Here is a 6,914-nt window from a genome sequence, read left to right on the forward strand (position 1 = left end):
AATCCCTCAACAAACCATTCACATTGAAAGAAATCAAACCGACTCTCTTTAATATTAATCAAGATAAATCACCAGGACTAGAAGGATTCCATGAATTTTTCTTCCAAAAATGCTGGGAAATAATAGGAGAAGACCTATGGAAAGAAATTGAAGCATCAAGGAATGGGGGAACTATCCTAGTGGAAATCAATCACACCTTCCTAACTCTAATCCCAAAGAAAAATAAGGGTGAAGTACTAGGTGATTTCAGACCTATCGCACTTTGCAATACCATCTATAAATTTTTCTCAAAATATTTAGCTAACTGACTCAAAAACATCTCCCTAAATTAATATCAAAAGAACAAATAGGATTTGTACCAAGGAGATCTATTCTAGATGGTATATCAATCATTTAAGAAACAATACACTCAGCATCAAAGAATAAAGAAGCATGCATATTCTTAAAACTTGATATACAAAAGCATATGATAAAGTAGACTAGAGATTCTGATGTAAAATTATTGAAGCCTTCATATTCTCAAATGAATGGATCAACGTCATTTTCTAGTGCCTCTCTACCCCAAAAATCTCACTTCTCATTAATGGAACTCTAGAAGGATTTTTTAGTATATCTAGACAGCTCTGACAAGGTAATCCTATATCTCCCTTCCTATTCATCATCATGGCAGAAACCTTTAGGGGATTAACCAAAACAACACAACTTCATAAGAAAATTAAAGGTATAAAGGTCACTAAAAAAATGGCTCATACCACATATCAAAAATTCTATGATGATATGATACTAGCTGGAGCAAGAATTAAAAAAGAGATAGACAATATTAAAACAATTCTAAATATTTATAGAAAAGATTCAGGCCAAAAAATCAACAAAGAAAAATCTAGAATCTTTTTCTTAAATAGAACAATAGATAGAAATATATATGCAAAGAACTAGGATATAAGAAAGGTGCCTTCCCATGTAAATATCTGGGAATATATTTGGATAAAGGAAATAAAAATAATCAAGGTTGGGAGTAGGCATTGGATGAAATAGATAATTGGACAGAAGCCTAGAAAGGAAAATGACTGACCAAAGTTGGGAAAGCAACCAAAATTAGAGCTGTTCTATCAACCATACCTACTTATCAAATATCATGTTCTCAACTACCTAATAATATCAATCAAAAACTTGGAAAGAAGTTGAGAAAAATCTTTTGGAATGGCTTAGAAGAAAAGAATAAGGCACCATTAATTAAATGGAAAAAAATATGTATGCCAAAAGAAGTAGTGGGACTCAAAATTTAAAAGCTAGATTGGTAGAATGAAATGCTAGGAGCAAAACAAATATGGAAATTGTATCAAGAAAGGGATATCAAATGGGCTAGAATGTTGTATAAAAAAATATCTAAATGCATCATATAGTACATCACTATTTAGAACTAGGAACCCTCCAAGAGGTTCAATAGCATGGAATTTCTTATTAAAATGTTGCCCCCTAATAATTAAATATACAACATGGGATATAGGAAAAGGAGATAAAGCTCTATTGTGGAAATATTCCTAGAATGGATATTTCCCCCTTGACTGTTTAGTTTTAACTCATAATGCAAAAATTCACTTGCAAATGGTCTAGGGAAGTAAGATAGAATATTATATTCAATTGGACCAATCTAATAAAGAAACAATTTGTAAGTGGAAATCCTTAGCAAACTATGGTCTCAATCAGGTAGATTAGGAGATCCTAGAAAATGTCCTTAGAGAATGCCCAATTAATTTCAAAAATAGATAGGACAAACTTATATGGGAAGCTGCTAAAGATGGTATCTATAAAGAAAAGGAGGGATACAATCAAATTATACATTCAAAAAGATGGGAAGCAATAAATATTTTGATAAACCTCTGCTAGGATCCAGCAAGTCTTCTAAAGGCAGGTATCTTTTTATGAGTAGCCTTCAAAAAAAGAATCCTAATAGCAGATAGAATCAGGAAAATGGGATTTGAAGGTCCATCAAGATGCACTCTCTATAAAGAAGAATCATAAACTACACAACATCTTCTTTACTAATGCAAATTTTCAAAGCAATGCTAGTTATGGCTCAAATCGAAACTAGATTGGACAACTCCTCTACTGTAAAAATGGCAAGACCATTTGATAAGATGGCCAAAAAAGGAAAACAAGAAAGCTTATGGAAAACTCTAGAATATCACTCCAGAAATCTTAGTTTGGGAGATATGGAAGGAAAGAAATAGACAAATCCTTTATGAATGAAGAACTAAATCTACCATCTCTTTGCAACAAAATTGAGGCTAGCATTCTAGAAGTCATCAATTGCAATCTTAGGAAAACAACAAATGAAGAAGTCTCCTTTTTAGAATGGGATGCCGAAATTGAAAACAAATTGGAAAAATCTAATCAACCCTCCCCTTAGTTACAAAAAATGAGATAGTGTAGCTAGAAAATAATGCAAAAGGGTACCTTTACCAAAAGGCTAGAAGAAACTCAACTTCGGCAGAGCTTCTAGAGGTAACCCTGGAAATGCAAGAATAAGATGTATAATCAGGGAGGAATCTAGAAATTGGCTCAAAAAAAGAGCAAAGCCTCTAGGAATAGTCTCTAACAATATGGTAGAACTAGAAGCATTAGAAGATGGAATAAAACTTTGTATTAACCTAAAAATAAAGAAAATTATAATTGAAGGAGACTCACACATAGTCCTAAATGCACTTAGGGATGGAGGAACTCCTAATTGGATATTAAACTCTAGACTAGAAAAAACCATAAGACTATTGAATTTTTTTGAAGAAATTAGATTTACACATATATATAGAGAAGGCAATACTAAAGCAAATAGTTTAGCAAATAAAGGTATAGATGAAGAATACATATTAATTTTTAATCATATATAGAAAACAAAAATTATCATAAGATATCATTCCTTGACACTTCAATACATGATTATCTCTATTGGTGCAAATCTTAGCTCATGTATTTCCACACATTTGAATCTTATTCTCAGAGATATTGTGACTATAAGCATCACTTTAATTATGATCTCGAGTGGATGAATAATGATCCAATTGCATGGAAATGGTGTCACTACCTAGTTTTCTAGATGTTTTCCTTTAGTAATTCTATAAATGCGAGTTAGGTTTATTAATCTGTAATGGCCCACCAAGGGACCCAAAAGAATTAACCTAAAGTTTGCCAAACATTTTTTTTTTTAAACATGAAAGTAAAACCATTCATAACATTCATGGAAACAATAGTAACATCCAACTGAAAGTAATCATAACATGACATAACAGATTACATTCTTTAAGGATCCCTTAACGTTGAATCACATCTAAATTAACTATTCATCTAACATCACATCCTTAGGAAATAACAATGATACATCCAATGTTCTTAAACAATATAAAAGTGTCCTTTGAAATTTACATTTCAGATTGCTCAATCATCCACTGTATATGTCACAAGTATGAAAGGCTTAAAAGAATAAAGCATCCACGTAAATAAAGTACATCATCATCCAATATTAATCCATGATGCAATTAAAGTAAATGAAACCACATATCATACATGATACATCATCATCATAAAGATATAAACATCCATCATAAGAGATAACCATAAATCAAAAACATAATAAACTAAGTGCACGGTTCCTCCCAACCGTAAATAGCATCATTAGACCATTGTGGATCCTAGCCATCCCTCCGTGCATAACATTTCAAAGCATCAAAGAGATCATCGGTATTATCATAGTAGGAATGTCACTCGTAAAACATCCTACTAACATGCAAAGTAAAGCATAAAGTAACATCATCTAACATATGCAAAACACCAATATAAGAAACATACCAGTAAATACATCCATCATAAGGTATATCATCTATCATAATGCTCCAAGAACAAAATGAAGATAAATACCAACCAAGAATAATCCAACCACGGTGTCTCGGATGGATCTCAAATGATAAGAGTGATAAAACACTACCACTTGACCGCGTGGTACCTAAGTGGTCCACTCTGACCGTGTTGAGGAGATAATCTCAAGTCCCAAACAGGCTATCCAAAACACATAGCACAAATCTCTATAAGTCCAAGAATCCTAAAAGTATACTAACTCAAAGGTTCCATCACAAAAAATTGACATATAATTCCCAAAGGCACAACAATGACATGTAGGAAACCTACTCTGCAAGCAAGAAAGTGTCATCGCATTTATCACGTACAAGTTACCCTGGTAGTTAGCTAAACTCCATGGGTCCATAATGATCTCATGCGGCCACTAGTATCCTCTCATACTGACAAGGCATACTATGGAATGCATGGTCGCAACCATGCGTTCTCACTACTCCCATCCTAGCCTGTACAAGCACTCAAGGCATGGGCGAGAACATCAAAACAATTATCTTTTTAGGTTCATTTAATCCCCATTTAGTGTGTAAATGTTATCACTTATTAACAAAACTTACAATGAGTTACCCTGGCAGCCACTTAGGGTCCCGGCCCCCATTGCAAGCCACTTCCCGACACTACAAGTACATTACCTACCCTAAGCTCATGGAATCATAAATCACCACAGTCCTATACAAGCGACTATAAAGAAAATCCAAAACATAATCCATCAAAAGAATCATCAAATATCTATGATAAAAGCATTAAATAACCACAATAATAATCACCAAATCTCCAAGATAAGAATCATCAAATCTCCATGAGCATCTAGAAAAGCATCCATAGAAAATCATGACCACAACAATTCTCTATTAGCAACTGAAGGCATCACTGATAATCATAAGTATCAGTTGGTTCTCAATAACCAAAATATATCTCAAAATAAATCACAATATCTATTGGTTCTCAATAAGCAACCAAGAATATCTCAAAATCATACTGATCGAAGACTCCAAAATGGTTGAGTCAGACATGTCACAACATGACATCATCAAGAAATAAATCCACATTTCAGTCCCATCATGGTGACTAGAAAATAATCCAAGGATAACTGATCGATGACTCAAAAATGATTAGCTCAAGTGTCTCATACACATACATCTCAGCTTCACACATGAAGACTGATGAACAATAACAATTAGTAAATACAAACATTTCATAGAGCATATGATCACATTACCATGGTTGGGCTTATAAAGATTGAGACTGAATAAGATCAACATGCCATCACATCTCATAACCCTTGAGCCTCTGGTAACAACCTAGGACTGGTCAATAATCTAGTCAACCCAGAACCCAAAACAAGAGGCATAGAGAATACACAATGCAAACATATATTTTGGTTTACTAAAATCACATAGTTGAATTAAGTGTAGAGCTTTAGTGTTCGTTTCAAGTATACTTCAAGTGTCTAAGTTTCATCATTCGACCTACAAGTCAACCCATTTGTTCCCCCGATAGCATTATCCTTCCATTAATTTAAATAATATTCTAAGAATAACTTAAGCATAAATGCTTTACTCATTAATTTGATCATCATTGACCTTTAATTAAATTTTTCTTTATATATAACCATGATCCATATTCTAATTGATTAACCTTTCAACTTTTCTAGGATCATTATTCGTTATATTATAAGAGGACCAATTATCATTCTTCGAATAAGAGATTATCACTTTACTAAAACGATCAATTGAATCAATCAATTAACCTAGATACACAATTTCATGACTTTTATAATTCTAATAGTTCTCAATTATATATTACTAAGTCTTCACCATTAAAATATCTAAAGTCGTTATTCAAGTCATAAGAATAAGACCTATCAACTTGATATCAATATTTCTACAATCTCATTAAAAGATTATATCAATTAAATCTCCATTACATAACTTAATTATTAATTAAATCCAATTAACTCTAGTTAATTGATTTAATTAATAATTTCACAACCAAACCATCAACCCAATGAATATTAGTTGACTAATAACTAAAAGTTAGCCATACACAAATATTCATGTTCATAGTTCAATAATAATAACTTGTTAATATTTAATGACAAGCTATATTGAGAATCTTATTAATAGATCAATTTCATCATTCTTTATGAATACGAATGTTTCCTTAATTAATTTGTATTAATGATAGTCATTTCAAGATAAATCTCAATCGCATAATTATATTGACAACTCAATGAATATTAATTGATTAAAAATCAATCATACTTCAAACCAAAAACTAATATCTTTTACAAAACTTTAATCGTTAAATAATTTTCACTAGAATAACTCTAACCTAATTTATTGATAACTATTTACACCATTATTTATTAATAGTTTGCTAGACCCAACAAACATTAATAAATAATAAACACAACAAAACTATAAATAATCGATCTAGAGAATCCCTCCATAAACTTCATTAGTTAATACTTTACTGACTCTTATCACCATTAAGGTCTATCGATAAGTTATCTAATAATACATAACGTATTAATAATAACCTAATAATTCAATCTTATTCCAATATCATTTAGAGTCTCTAAATTAAATCAACATAATATAAATTATCATCAATTAAAAGTCAACCATTAGATTCCATTTTCTAATTGATCTAATAATATTTTGTCTATATAAACGATGTTTGAAAAGATCCCTATCACAAACCAATAAGACTTATTGTAGATTTTAACATGATTAATCTCCAAATTCTTAACATTATCATCTTAATTTAACAACTCTAAATTATTTAAGATATACTAAATAGTATTTAATATACATTAAATAAATACCGAGAGACAACCATTCTTTGAATTCTATATCTCCATTATTTCATTTTAAAACTTCTTATTAATCTTAATTAGACTAATTCTAATTAATTTATAACCATATTATTTATTAATTTCTACAAATTTAATCAACATATTATATAATAATACATAATAATTATTATTATCAATTTATATAATAATT

This window comes from Cupressus sempervirens, chromosome 3, assembly GCF_028749045.1.
Source record: "Cupressus sempervirens isolate cs-2001-9-10 chromosome 3, ASM2874904v1, whole genome shotgun sequence".
Taxonomy (NCBI): domain Eukaryota; kingdom Viridiplantae; phylum Streptophyta; class Pinopsida; order Cupressales; family Cupressaceae; genus Cupressus; species Cupressus sempervirens.